Here is a 15,863-nt window from a genome sequence, read left to right as displayed (position 1 = left end):
TACTCCTCTCTTGCTCTGCCCTGTGAGAGGCAGCCCAAAAGGGGATGGAAGAGTTTCAAAGACTTGATTAGTTTTGTGGTCTAAACGGTTAAAGTGAATAAAATCATTAGTATGGGACAAAAAAAAGAACAGTCACTCAGCTCTCTGAGATCACCTGACTCAGTTCAAGGACAACCCTCTTCATTCAAAAACCTTTATACCAAATTACACGAGGAATTCCAATAACTATAAAACAAAGGAAAACAAAAACTTAAGATGTTGCAAAGACATGTTCAAGGGTATTGATAAAGGAAAGCTGTAATCCGTATGGAAACAAAATGTTAATAAACGGACAGAGCAGACCAGAGAAACTAACACCATACTTCTTCAAATGGCTGGGGTGGTGTAATAGTGTGTGTCTCTATTCTGCTCAGAGCTGTCTTCTCTCTCTTAACTAAAGTCATGAGTTTTTATTTCAATGTTTTGAGGTTTGAATTTCTTCTTTACATTTCCTAGAGAAGAAAAATGTTAAATAGCACTCTTTTGAAATGCTGTGGTTTACTTTATCGAAAGAGATGAAAGGGAAAGCTGATGAGAACTATTATAGATATTTTAAATTGTAGGTGCTACACAGATAGATAACTTTGATTAATTACTTATCCTAAGTATTTTACATGCATTATCTTGTTTGTTCTCACAAGAATCCAGTAAGGTAGATCTATTTTTTTTTCTTCCTATTTCACAAGTAAGGAAATAGTCTCAGAGAAAATAATTTGCCAATATAAACTCAGCAGGCTATAGAACAGGGGTCCCCAAACTACGGCCTGCGAGCCGCATGCGGCCCCCTAAGGCCATTTATCCAGCCCCTGCCGCACTTCCAGAAGGGGCACCTCTTTCATTGGTAGTCAGAGAGGAGCACATTGACCATCTCATTAGCCAAAAGCAGGCCCATAGTTCCCATTGAAATACTGGTCAGTTTGTTGATTTAAATTTACTTGTTCTTTATTTTAAATATTGTATTTGTTCCCGTTTTGTTTTTTTACTTTAAAATAATATATGTGCAGTGTGCATAGGGATTTGTTCATAGTTTTTTTTATAGTCCTGCCCTCCAACAGTCTGAGGGACAGTGAACTGGCCCCCCATGTAAAAAGTTTGGGGACCCCTGCTGTAGAAGGTAGAGGCCAACATAGGTCCACATTCTAGTCAACCAGAGAGAAAACTTCCAGTCTGATTCCTGCAAGCAACTAAGAGCTAGAAGGGTGGCCGCCTTTCTTCTAAGGGGAAAGGCACTGGCCATTCTAGAAAGCAGTGGTGGGCAGGGAGCCTCAGCTCAAGGCTTACTTCCTCTTTTTGTGAGGGCTGAACTATTCTCTGGGTTCAACCTAAGGAGCATAAAACCAAATGCATGGTCTCCCTGAGCAGGCCATCTGTAATGAACATGCAGAAGGATTCCTGGCAGAGAGGATTAAAAAGTAAATAGCTTGTTTAGAAAGAGTATTTGAGCTTTAGAATGGAATGGAATTAATTCTTTTAAGTGGAAGAGAGTAAATCTTAGCACATAACTTCTTCCAGAAAGAAGTTATCAATCTGTGCCCCAAGTTGTAAATAATGAAGCCAGATTATTCCCAGAACCCTGAGCCCTTCTTGTTAGTGACGAAAGCACCCGGGACTTTCTTACTCCATTTTATTAAACTAGTACTGACAATGGCTGAGAAGAGACTAAGATACCAATGGACCCTGAGACTTAGCTGGGATCCCGTGTTTTTCAGGGGACCGTTTTTTGTCCCAGCTCAAGCTCCAACCCCGTGTGTCTTGTCCCTGATCTCCTCTCGAATGGATGTGAACCTCACCACCCAGTTCTTCACCTCACAGAGTCTTCTATGGGTCAGAAATGATCTCATCTACTTTACTTTTTATATCTCAACTACATTGTTAAGTCCTCAAGGCTCAGAACCAGAGCATGTATGTATATCATTTCAATCCTGAGATGCAAGAAATAGTGTGAAAATACATTACACACAATGAACCATAACCAAACATTTAGCATCGTAAACTTTCACAAACCTAGCATGGTTCTGGACATATATTTGCCAGGCACTGCAAATAAAGTTATATAAGGTAGCAAATCCAATGTTGTTTTACCTGCTATGTTTGGATTTGGTCCCCACAAGCATCCCATCAGGAAGGGAGGTCAGTCCCCCCCCGTCTCACCTTAGAACTTACTTTCTTAGCACTCTGCTGCTTTGCCACCTAGTGGGAGGACCCAGAGGGAGAAAGAACTGCAAATCTTCAGTTTACTGATGGGAGAACTGAAGACCAGAAAGGGTACCTGGCTTGCCTGTGGCTCAACTACTATTAAACGGCAGAACTCAACTAGCCCCCAGTTTCCTGGTCCTAAGCTCAGCGTTCCTTCACTACAGCATACTTCCCTGTTTGGGAAGGAGTCCAGACACATAATTTGTCTTCATTTTTAATGTTTGAGAGGAAAACTGTAGTAATCACAAAAGTCCTCAGTCCCTTGCATACTCAGTTCATAGCATATGAGTGACCTTTATAAAACAGTAATATATAATAACCAATTATTTTTAAAGGCAGCATCCTTAACCACTTAATGGTGGATGAGAGCATATTTCTTTTTTCCTTTTTTTTTTTCTTTTCTTTTTTTTGTATTTTTCTGAAGCTGGAAACGGGGAGAGACAGTCAGACTCCCGCATGCGCCCGACCGGGATCCACCCGGCACGCTCACCAGGGGCGACGCTCTGCCCACCAGGGGGCGATGCTCTGCCCCTCCGGGGCGTCGCTCTGTCGCGACCAGAGCCACTCTAGCGCCTGGGGCAGAGGCCAAGGAGCCATCCCCAGCGCCCGGGCCATCTTTGCTCCAATGGAGCCTTGGCTGCGGGAGGGGAAGAGAGAGACAGAGAGGAAGGAGGGGGGCGGGGTGGAGAAGCAAATGGGCGCTTCTCCTATGTGCCCTGGCTGGGAATCGAACCTGGGTCCCCCGCACGCCAGGCCGACGCTCTACCGCTGAGCCAACCAGCCAGGGCCAAGAACATATTTCTTAACTACTAAGCGAAGTTAGCCTGAGTAATCTGAGATTCTGCTTGATGAGAAATTTTCAAGCAAAATTCTGCTGAGATTTTTCCTAGCAGAAAAACAGGAGTTTGGGCTTTTTGGTTTGTTTTCATTTTTCATTTAGGTTTGGTTAGCAAGTATTTCAAACAAAAAAGACTATATTGTTCATACAAGTAGTTACGTAAAAGTTAACTAGGTTAAATGCATGTTAATATTTTTGCTGCAAGCAGCTCAAAGCTCCAGTTAGAGAAAACAAACATGTAATAAAAACAGCCAATGACCCACTGCTCATCTGCCTCTTCCTCTCTAAATGTGATTGTTCTTGTCTCACATTTCCCGTACGCATGTCTTTTATACTTTTACTACATATAAATGTGGTCATACTCATAATTTATATACCTAAAGTGTATACAAAGGGTCCACTTCTCCGTCAGGAAGGACATCAGGGTTGAAGAGAATATAATTACCATGCCTTTGCTCTGCAGAACTGCGAGGAGTGGCCTCCTGACCAGGCGTCGGCCATTTCACACTGTTGGAACCATCACTCCATCCCCGGGGACTGCAGCTTTCTGTAAGTTTGCTGTGGCTGAATCTCGAAAGAAGGCATTTGCAGAACTCGACAGAAATTATGACTCCATGGACGAGTTTGAAAAGAGGAGGGAGGCTGGAATCTTTCAGAGTGCAAAGTGATCTTGGAATGTAAAGAATTTCTTTGGGTGGAATTCCATGGCAGTTTGTCACTGACCTGTGTTCCCAAACTGTGAAACATGAACATCTGAGCTAAGGACTAGTTTTTCTTGATAAATAAACAATTAAGAAATACTACAAACAGTAAGTCTTTGCTCAATTATTTATAACGATATTATTCTGGGCACTTGCTTCAGAATTAGGTAGGAATTTTAACTGTTTATGAACCTTGTGAAGATAATTTTCAGCATTAAAAATTTTGTTATTTTAGGGGGAAAATGCATTTGAAATGTTTCATACTTTTCAAATGTAGGAATCCTTTTTCACTTCACTTTCTTCACTCAACATTATGTTTTGTTTCAGCTTTTAGTTAGAAAGTGTTGTCTTTAGGTATATAAATTATAACCTTAGGTGTTAAGGCATATGACAAGTATGAGCATAAGATACGATTTTGAGGAAAACCGTGTATTTAAATAGCAGCAAAGGATATTTTACATCATAAATTATGTATCTTGGAATCTTTAATGTAGGTATATAGTACTTCATAAAGGTGAAAAACTGACATAATAAAATTGGAGTGGAAATATAAAAATATCAAGAATTACCCATAGAGAATCAAACTGTAAAACATCGTAAGAGAATCTAGGATAAGGAGACCCATCAAAGAAGGAGAGAGGATTCCAAATGCTCTCAGATCCTCATTCTCTCAGCCTTTAGGCTTTCTGCCCATTCACGGCCTTTCCAAAACTCCTGTCTTGGCCAAGGAAGGAGGATGACATCAGAGTAATGGCAGCATGAGAGATACCCTTGATCTCTCCCCTTGAAATTTCAACAAATTGAACAGCTGTAACACAGTGAAAGAACCTCAGCTGGGCTCGCAGACACAGCTAGAAGATCCACACGTGGAATTGCGGAATTGCCTACAGGTGAGAAGGGTGGAGAAGCGGGGCTGGAAGATAAAATGCACTGGTGGTCAGATAATGAGAGAGACCAGACTGTTTGGGTTTGGGCTGCAAAGAAGAAACCCAGAGAGAGGAGAAGCCCAGAGTGAGTGAGTCTTCTTCTGCTAGGAGGAGCAGTGAGATTGAGTGGCAGTGGGGGAGATATTAAACCAAAGCTTCAGCAGAATAGGGGTCACGGCCAGTGTTCCCACAGTCTGCTTACAGCCTGCACTTATACAGAAACAGAGAAAAATAGAGTGCAGCCCCCCAATCTCCCAGATGCCACCTCCCCTACACCTTGTGGTATGGAGAGTAGCAGAAACTCACCCCACAGCTAATTTTCCAGAGCCATTCTCTCCCCTGAAGAACAGAGGTGTTCCATGTTTGGTCCCATGGTCTGTTGAGATGTGGGGAGGAGCACCTAGAGTCCTGAGAGTGCAACTGCTAAAGCCATAAAGCACTCACACTATGCCACACCCATCATTGTAACTTCAGCCCCACCTCCATCATTGTGACAGCAATATCTCAGCAGAAGTCAGCCCAAGAATTTCACAGAGCTAAAATTTGCAATACAATGTCACCTACTGGAAAAAAACAGGAAAACCTCACAAAACCAAAATTTCTTCTATTTACTTTTCTTTTTAATTTCCTCTTTATATAGATTTTTAATATAAAGATATGTTATATATTATATTAAAATAAATATATATATAATTTCATTTATATATATTTTATATGAAAAAAAAATTTTAAGCGAGAGGAGGGGAGATAGTGAGACAGACTCTCTCATGCACAGACTGGGATTCACCTGGCAACCCATCTGGGGCTGATGCTTGAACCAATAGAGCCATTGGCTTTGGGAGAGGAAGAAAGAGAATGGGTAAGGGAAGGGGGAAGAGAAAAGGGGAAGAAGTAGATGATTGTTTCTTTTTTTTTTTCTGTATTTTTCTGAAGTTGGAAATGGGGAGGCAGTCAGACAGACTCCCGCATGCGCCCGACCAGGATCCACCCAGCATGCTCACCCAGGGGTGATGCTCTGCCCATCTGGGGCACCACTCTGTTGCAACCAGAGCCATTCTAGCACCTGAGGCAGAGGCCACGGAGCCATCCTCAGCACTGGGGCCAACTTTGCTCCAATGGAGCCTCGCTGCGGGAGGGGAAGAGAGACACAGAGAGGGAGGAGAGGGGGAGGGGTGGAGAAGCAGATGGGCGCTTCTCCTGTGTGCCCTGGCTGGGAATCGAACCCGGGACTCCTGCACACCAGTCTGACGCTCTACCACTGAGCCAACCGGCCAGGGCTGGTTGTTTCTTTTTGTATACCCAGATCAAGAATTGAACCAGGACCTCTGTATGCCAGGCGGACTCTCTATCTACTGAGCTGACCAGCCAGGGACAATTTATATATTTTAAAATATTTTTTGTGTTTTATTTGTTTTTCTTTTAATTATTTTTGTGTTTGGTTTTTGTTCTTTTTTCTTTTGTGGTTTTACTTCCTTACATGTAAATTATTTTTTAATTTTCTTTTTTATTTTAGCTTTTAAGTTTCTTAGTTTTATGAGATTTATTAACAATACCACTCTTAAATGTCATCAAGGAAGAAAAAAAATAAATACCATGGCTACACAAGAAAAGACATAGTTCAGAAAGAAAATGAAAAATCTCCAGAAAGCAAGTTCAATCACATGAAAACTGTGGAATTAAATGATAGAAAATTCAAAATTGAAGTTCTAAAAATACTCAATGAGCTATGAGAAAATACTGATAGGCAATTTTATGAGCTAAAAAAACAAATTAATGAACAAAATGTGAGCTTCACCAAAGAGATTAAAACTTTTAAAAAGAACCAAACAGAGCCTGACCAGGCAGTGGCACAGTGAATAGAGTGTTGAACTGGGATGCAGAGGACCCAGGTTCAAAACCCCAAGGTTGCCAGCTTGAGCACAGGCTCATCTGGTTTGAGCAAGGCTCACCAGCTTGAGCAAGGGTGAGCTGAAGACCCTGGTCAAGGCACATATGAGAAAGCAGTCAATGAACTAAGGTGCCACAATGAAGAATTGGTGCTTCTCATCTCTCTCCCTTCCTGTCTGTCTGTCTGTCCCTACCTGTCCCTCTCTCTCTATCTCTGTCACACAAAAAAGGAACCAAACAGAGATGAAGAACTTAATACACAAATTTAAAATGAGATAGCAATGTTAGATAATAGAACAGGCCAGACAGAGGAGAGAATCAGTGACATCAAAGGCAAGCAACTAGAGATACTACAGAGAGAAGAAGAGAGAGGCTCGTGAATTAAAAAAGAAAAAATGATTTAGCTCTACAAGAATTGTCTGACTCCACCAAAAACAGCAATGTAAGAATAATGAGTATGTCAGAAAAAGAGAGAGAGAAGGGAATGGAGAACCTATTCAAACAAATAAATGATGAGAATTTTCCAAGCCCATGGAAAGAGGAAGATCTTCGAATCCAAGAAGCAAACAGAATGACAAGTTACCTCAACCCAAACAGACCTTCTCCAAGGCACATTGTAATAAAATTGCCAAAAATCAACAACAAAGAAAGAATCCATAAGGCAGCTATGGAAAAGAAGAACATAACATATAAAGGAAGGTCTATTAGCATATCATCAGACTTCTCAGCAGAAACTCTACAAGCTAGAAGAGAGTGGACTCAAACATTCAAAGTACTGAAAGAGAGGAATGACCAGCCAAGAATACTATACCCATCAAAGTTATCCTTCAAATATGAAAGAGAAATAAAAACTTTTGCAGACATACATAAGCTGAAGGAATTTATCACCAGAAAACCCCCACTGCAGGAAATACTCAAGTGGGTTATCCCACTGGATACAAAGAACAAAACAAGACAAGTAAAAGCTCCAACAAGGTTACAATAAAAACAAGGATAATCTCGGGTCACAAAAACATAAAAGGGGAGAGGATAAAGATCTGCAGTAGCAAAGGAGGATGGAGTGCAGAACTACTCATAAGACAAAGGACTCTTGTATTTGTGAAAACTCCTGTCTTTACCTCTGTGCTTATAAAGGCTCCTTATTCTCTCTCCATCCAGTTCTGCGTTTTAGCTCAGGCAGGGGAAACTCATCTTCTTACCTTTGTACACTTGCCACCCAGCAAACTTTCCTAGCAAGTGCCCCACCTGCCCCAGAAGCTCTCTTGCAAATGCACTCCCTCTAACAAACTGTTTTTGCACTTCTTACTTGTTGCATTATGCATGCTTTTAGTCTGAGAAACTCAAGGAATTTCATTCCTTTTGACACATTTGTCACTTCCCACGTCTGTTCTGTAACTAAAGCATAAGCACTTATAAGTAATTTTAATAACTCAGTGGCTTCTTGAGTGATATTTCTCCAGAACTCTGTTGTCATATCATATAAAATGTATGGTACTGACTCTATAAATGGGGAAAGAGATTAATAAGGCAGTCTGAAAATTAGAGACACCAAACGGAGTGCTGGTCTCCAACTGACTCAAAAACTAGAGAAATGCAGAAACACAGCATAGGGGCCAAATAACCCACAGAGTAGGTAGGAATTTGCTTGTGTAAAAGTTACTTAATAGTTTTACAAATCACTCTTGTTTCTATTACCTTATTTGATGTTCTCACCAATGAGATGTTTAAAAAAAAGTGATATTTAAAGCTACAGACAATTCTTCCTTCTAATTTGCCTCTATCTTCACATATATTGTCCATTATAGAGTACTGAGACAAAAAGCTGAATATGTCCCTGGCCAGGTAGCTCAATTGGTTATTGTCCCAATATGCCAAGGTTCTATCCCCCCTCAGGGAACATACAAGAATCAACCAATGGATGCATAAGTAAGTGGAACAGCAAATCACTGTTTCTCTCTCTTTCCCTCCTTCCTAAAATTAATAAAAAAAAAATAATTTTTTGTTTTAAAAGCTGAATATAGGCTTGCCTTTTGGAATCCAAATCAAAGAGGAAAACACATAGCACCACCTGAGAAAAGAAGCATTGTGAAGAAGGTATTCTCTAGACCGAGGGACCTACTAACCCTCTGACAAGGTCCACTTGGCTGTTCACTTGGGACTGGAAATTCTGTTTGTTCTGCTCTAACCCCAGCCGATGTGCCTGAGAGAAGGTGTGAATTACAGCATGGTCCACGATAAAGGCTCTGTGTATTAGCCACATATACCTGGTGGCAACTGGAGAACATTCTCTCACTCCTCAAAAAGTCTAGAGTGGGCCCTGGCCCGTTGGCTCAGTGGTGGAGCGTCGGCCTGGCTTGCGGAAGTCCCGGGTTCGATTCCTGGCCAGGGCACACAGGAGAGGCACCCATCTGCTTCTCCACCCCTCCCCCTCTCCTTCCTGTCTGTCTCTCTGTTCCCCTCCCGCAACCGAGGCTCCATTGGAGCAAAAGATGGCCCGGGTGCTGGGGATGGCTCCTTGGCCTCTGCCCCAGGCGCTAGAGTGGCTCTGGTCGCGACAGAGCGACGCCCCGGATGGGCAGAGCATCGCCCCCTGGTGGGCGTGCCCGGTGGATCCCGGTCGGGCGCATGCGGGGGGTCTGTCTGACTGCCTCCCCGTTTCCAGCTTCAGAAAAATACAAAAATACAAAAAAAAAAGTCTAGAGTGCCTGGGATCTGCACTTGTCTTCTCTAGTCTATTTAACTTCTCTCTGGAAGGCCATACATATGGGCTGAATTGTGTCCCCCTACACACACACACAATTTATATGTTGAGGCCCCAACCCTCTATACCTCAGATTGCAACTATATTTGGAAATATGGATTTTAAAGAGGTCATTAAGTTAAAATGTGGCCCTTAGGGTAGTGGCCTTAAAGAAGAGGAGCAAGGGATATCAGAGGGATGATCATATAAAGAGGCAAGAGGAGGGTATCCATCTTCCAGCCGAGGAGGAAGATCTCAGGAGAAATCGACCTGCTGGCACCTCGATCGTGGATTTCCAGCCTCCAGAACAACAACAACAAATAAATTTCTGTTGTTGAAGCCACACTGTCTATGGTATGTTCTTATGTCAGTTCCTCCTAAATAGTAGCAAAAAATGTAAGTTCTAAATACATCAAGGGTACAAACGGGCTACTCTACCATAAAAAAAAAGGCATCGCTTGGGGTTATGAGCTCTCAAATGCCATCATCCACGGACCATCAGTCTTTGCACTTTATCCTCCACCAAGACCATGTCTCTTTTCTCGTTTGGCTTTGCACATGGCTTGTTAGTCATCCTTTACACCAGCAATTTTAACTGGTGTGGCTGCAAAAAATTTTTAAACATGCAATACCTATTTAATCAGGGGCACTGACCTCTTTTCCCTTAGCTGGTCAAATAAAAAAAAAAAATGATTGATAGGGACCAGCAGCTTAAGATCCTGAGCACTGAGAAAAAACAAGTTCTACAAGGTCTGCTCGCAGGGCACACTATTTAAAAGGTAATCAGAACTTTTCCATGAGAAGTCATCAGATCTTCTATATGCCACTGTAGAGAATATGTCTAATCAACTTCTTTGCTGTGATTTCCACTGATAAAACCACCCCAATTTGTTATTTAACCTTTGATACACAGCACATTCCAAGAAGCTTCTTGAATTAGCTTTGGGCAGATCAGAAAATGCATCCTACCACACTCTAGGTAGCATACAGTTAAATTTGGCATTAACATGTATCTTTACTACTGCTTAAATCTGGTTTCTGAAATTACTTTGCAGTTTCCGGTTTCCTCTTCTTAAGGTGCTAGTGATAATCAGCAACTAAACTAAGTTTCTGCTTTCATCCTGCCTGAATTCCTCTTCATCTGGTTTCTGTCTTCCGTGCTATTCTTTCCTCTTTGAGAATCGTCACTTTTTTGTGTCTAGATTTTTGCTTTTCAGTCTCTGCATTTACAGTGCCTAAGATGAACATAAGAACAACATTCAGCAATAGATGTCCATAAGAGCCTTCATTGTGTAAAACCTTGGCTGCCTATGTATTTACTGCCCTGGAAATAATACCTGCCTATTTTCTCAACTTGGCAACACAGCTCGCCAACCTGAGCACCTGTGCCTTCCTCTCCATCATGTTGGGAAGACTGGAGGATCATTGTAAACCCCTCATGGGAAGGACCATTTCCAGTGTCTGAGCTGAATTCATGGTGGCAGGGGTGATATCTACAATATTTAATAACACATAAGGCATAGGGACAGACCAACCCTACTGGTACCTAGTGTTACATAGCAATAATAAACTGTCTCCAAAATGATCCTAAGAAAGGCCCAAAGGAACACTGAAGTTCCTAAAGGCCTGGGCTTTATTAGGGGCATAATACCATGGCACTTGCTAGTCACTTGAAAAGCACAGAATCATGTGAGAAATACAGCCACCCTGTCCCCCATTGAACTGCTACCTTTTGTGATAATCCCTGACACTGTTGGCATCATTTCTCTGTCACAGACTTATAGCTTCCTGAGGCTGCAAGAAACTCTGGTCTTGCTCCTGCCCACTAAACATATGAATGAATCTTAATCTACTGAGACAAGAGGTTGGTTAATTAGGTCCTCATCCATTCAATCACTCATTTGACTAAAGTTAACTGAGCTCCAAATATAGACCAGATACTGACTTTATTTGAACATTTAATATATAAATATATGAATAGGTGTATTAATGAATGAATGAATGAATGAATGAAGCCACTTCATTCATAAACACTCCTCGTAGCACTAGCCTGAACTATACTCAGAATAACAAGTCTTAACAAAGAGGAAAGAAACCTCCTTTGATTTACAGAAACTAGAACAAAGAAGAGACACTTATAGCCTAGATTTCACTAATAAGACTGTCACAATCTCAGGAGCTGTCACTACTTGGGGGGAAGAGGAGGAAACAAAAACAAAATGTCATTAATTCAAAATGGTGGCAACATGTTAGGCTACTTAGCTCTATCATAAATATTTGTATATACTTTTTTTCCAAATGAATGCCGATTATAAATCTATTGGTTTGTTATAACTTACTACAACCCTAAAGAGGTTTATGTCACAATGATTCCATTTTACATATTAAAAACCAATTACTTTATTAATTTGTTATTTGTCAGGTCTCCAGTTGCAGACTATTGGCTTAGCTCAGTGAATTTTGCTGTATTTGGGCCTGCGTCTTGGGCCACAACTGCTTAATTTAACATGAGGAGGGCGAAGTCATGAGCCTATGAGGACACATTTCCTTACCTGCAGAGCCCAGGCTGAACTAATGGGATTGTGCCGCCCACAGCTGGAGATGCAGTGGCCCTGTTTAATCATTCTGGAACTTCCTTTAGAACATGAACTTCTTGAAAACAGGAATTATGGTCATTTTCACATTTAGCTGACAGGTGCTAAAAAAAAGTGTTCTATAATAAATAAATGGCTCAATGGATCCATGTGCTCTGGACAGACCTCACCAAGACCATGGGGTTTCCTGGGTAAACATTTGAAGAGGAGTATGGACAAACTGCAGGGAAAGTGACAAACACTGGGAAGAATCTGGAAATTCTTTGTTTGAAGTGAAGGAACTTGGGGGGGGGGTAGCCTAAGAAAAGATGTTGAAGTTGAGGAAATGGCAATCATCACCAATGTCTGAAGGAACGGTGTTGGTGAAATAGTTTCCTAGTTTCCTCCCACGGACTGCAGATCCATGAGAGCAGGGAATAGGTCCTTGTTATCATTTTGTCCCCAGCATTTATGTCACAGATTAGGCACTCAATCAGTATTATTAAATGATAAAGGAATGAATTAATTAATGAGGTTCAAAAGGTAGATCCGAGCTCAAATATAGACAGACCTTCATAAATGGAGAAATTATTAAAAGCAAAATGACCTGCTTTGCTGAGTGGTGAGTTTTCAGCATTTAGGCTGTGGAGATACAATCTGGATGATCACAGGATGGGGTTCTTTCAACTGTAAGATTTTCTGATCTACTCACTGAACTTCAATGAGTTAGCCTTTATTTTCTGGGTCAACTGGTTCTGATAACTATATTCAATATGAATGTGCCCTGGCTGGTTGGCTCAGCAGTAGAGCATCCGCCTGGCATGTGGAAGTCCTAGGTTTGATTCCCGGTCAGGGCACACAGGAGAAGCACTCGTCTTATTCTCCATCCTTCCCTCCTCTCCTCCCCCCCCCCCCCGCCTCTCCTGCAGCCAAGGCTCCATTGGAGCAAAGTTGGCCCGGGTGCTGAGGACGGCTCTATGGCCTCCACCTCAGGTGCTAGAATGGCTCCGGCCCCAAAGGAGCAATGCCCAGATGGGCAAAGCATCACCCCCTGGTGGGCATGCCGGGGGGGGTATCCCGGTCGGGCTCATGTAGGAATCTGTCTGACTGCCTCCCTTCTTCTAACTTTGGAAAAATACAAAATAATAAATAAATAAATAAAATTTTATATATATATAATATATATATATATATGAATGTGACTGATAGTCACTCAAATTGCTTCACTAGTCAGTTTATCCAACCAACTTGGAAATCATGGTGTTGATCCAGGAAAAACAAAAATGAAGCCAAGACAGGAATTCAATCCATCATTACTGCTAAAGGAAGACACAACAAAATAACAGAAACATCAAAGTCAGTATTGTGTTAGATTCTTTCTTCATAAAGCACTTCACAATTAAAAATATGTTTTGGTCCCACATGGTCTGGTGGTTAGGATTTCAGGTTTTCACTCAGGCAGCCCAGGTTTGGCTACCGGTGTGGGGGAGAAAAAATAAAAAAAAAAAGAAAAAGAAAAATAATATATATACATACTATATCTTTTTTTTGTATGGAAAATAAAATTGTTTATCAAAATGGACAAGTAAAAACATCAAAACTCTATTGCAGTAGACATTTTTGTTTAAAAATTGCTAGGGTCTGTTTCCTGGTTAGAATGGGCCAACCTCCATAACCCTATATATAATACATAATTTTAGATAATCCTTTTACAGATGGCTTTGATAGTCTACAATTATATTTGTTAGAGTGTTTTAGGACAATATATCAACCTCTGTTCTCCAGGGATTCTTTCCAATTACCTTGTCCAATATCCAGAAAGTATTTATTTTTTTTTATATTTCAACCATTAAAATGTTTACTTTTTGTTCCTAAAGAGAGGAACAACTGTCAAAGTCACACTTAATTATAACTGGGCCTCTCTCAAGGTCTTTTCCTGTACAAAGTCCTTAGTCACACAGAATTATCTCTACTTGAGCTTTCTTTAGTCAGGTTGTAGTTTTTCTAAGACTTTTTTAAACACTGGAACGTTTGGGAAATACAATCTCCTTTATTAATGTAAGAGCCTTGCCTGTAAACTTGAGTTAATTCTGTTGAGTCAGGACTGACTGATAGATTCTTGAATTTACTTAGAGCTTTAAATGTGTGTTCCAAGTGCCCTTTGCCCCCAAGGAATCAAGGAGAGCATTAATGTAGTTGTCACTGTAATTTTAAATAAGGAACCTTGTGTAAGATTTTTTAGAAACTTTACATTTGAAGGCTTTTTTAAAATTACTATTACTATTATTATTTGTTCCTAAACAATACAGAAGCTATCAATATACACATAAGGCTGAGAAGGCAGGAGAGCTGGTCGGTGATGCTTACTGTGCAGCCACAGTACATCAAAAAATGGAATTTAAGGCCCTGGCCGGTTGGCTCAGCGGTAGAGTGTCGGCCTGGCGTGCAGGGGACCCGGGTTCGATTCCTGGCCAGGGCACATAGGAGAAGCGCCCATTTGCTTCTCCACCCCCCCTCCTTCCTCTCTGTCTCTCTCTTCCCCTCCCGCAGCCAAGGCTCCATTGGAGCAAAGATGGCCCTGGTGCTGGGGATGGCTCTGTGGCCTCTGCCCCAGGCGCTAGAGTGGCTCTGGTAGTGGAAGAGCATCGCCCCCTGGTGGGCAGAGCTCCGCCCCTGGTGGGCGTGCCAGGTGGATCCCGGTGGGGCGCATGCGGGAATGTGTCTGACTGTCTCTCCCCGTTTCCAGCTTCAGAAAAATACACACACACAAAAAAAAGGAATTTAAGAAGTCAGTAGTCCAGAGAGAAGAAAAGTCTTCAGGTCTGCTATTCTTACTATGTGCACAGTTGAAATTAACTGACAAACGAGCCTTGAATCCAGTTAAGTGTACATAGAAAAAAATAAGAGCTCACGGGTTAACTACAAGCATGTCTGTTGTTTTGCCACAAAACCACAGCGAGAGCAACAGGAATGAACTGCAGTAACGATGACAAGAGCTCTCGCTCTCTTTCATGTTTAAGGTGTTCTGTAAATCCTTTCACATAGCGTTCATTCAAGTCCTGTCTACATGTAAACTGAACTGAACTGCTGGTCAATTATTTTTTTCTGCCTTCTCTGTAATTTATTTGTTTACCTGCCTAGCTCCTCCACTAGATGGACAAGAAAGGATAGAAAGATGTTCTTTGTTTATGTCTCATGCTGTTTATAGTGCTTTAGACATGATAGACAATGAGCACTGTTTTCTCAGAAGTAGTTACTTTGTATATAATTCTAAGAATAATATGTCTATTGCTATTCTTTTTGCCAATGAGAAAAAAGAAAATGAAGATAAAGAGGAAAAGAAGAAAAGAGAAAGGGGGGAGACTAATATAGACGGGACTGTCATAATTAAAGCAATGAATTTCCACTTAAAATTATTTGGATCATTTCTCACACATATGGTGCTTGACTTGGCATAATTTAGTGTTGTTTAAATGCTAATTAATAGTCAAGTCACTGTCATGTTCTAGGGAATCCTGACAAGAATTTATAAAGATGCTTAATAAAGATCGCAGTTGGACCCTGAAAAGCTTTTCACACCTCCTTCATGCTTTACATTTAATGTGCAGATGAATATGCCTAACGCTGGTCTTTGTAAATTAAAATAATATCTGACAAGTACTTTTTCCATAAACTGGCCAACGAAGTTGGATATTGATTTGACAACTATATATGCAGTTATTTCTATATATATGTAAATATATATTATAGATATATATAACTGCATTAACTATTACTTGTTTTATAATCAGAAAAACTGGTCCTCAAGTAACAAACTTACAGATATCCTTGCAAAGATTACCCACACCAGAGTGCTGTGAGCTTTATCAGGTCTGGTCCTCAGCCAAAATTTTAATTAGCAAGGTTCGTCCTTAGTATCCCTCCCTATCAACTTTAGCACCTTGTATTTACTCCAAATGTTGC

This window comes from Saccopteryx leptura, chromosome 12, assembly GCF_036850995.1.
Source record: "Saccopteryx leptura isolate mSacLep1 chromosome 12, mSacLep1_pri_phased_curated, whole genome shotgun sequence".
Classification (NCBI taxonomy): domain Eukaryota; kingdom Metazoa; phylum Chordata; class Mammalia; order Chiroptera; family Emballonuridae; genus Saccopteryx; species Saccopteryx leptura.
This window is presented reverse-complemented; position numbering follows the sequence as displayed.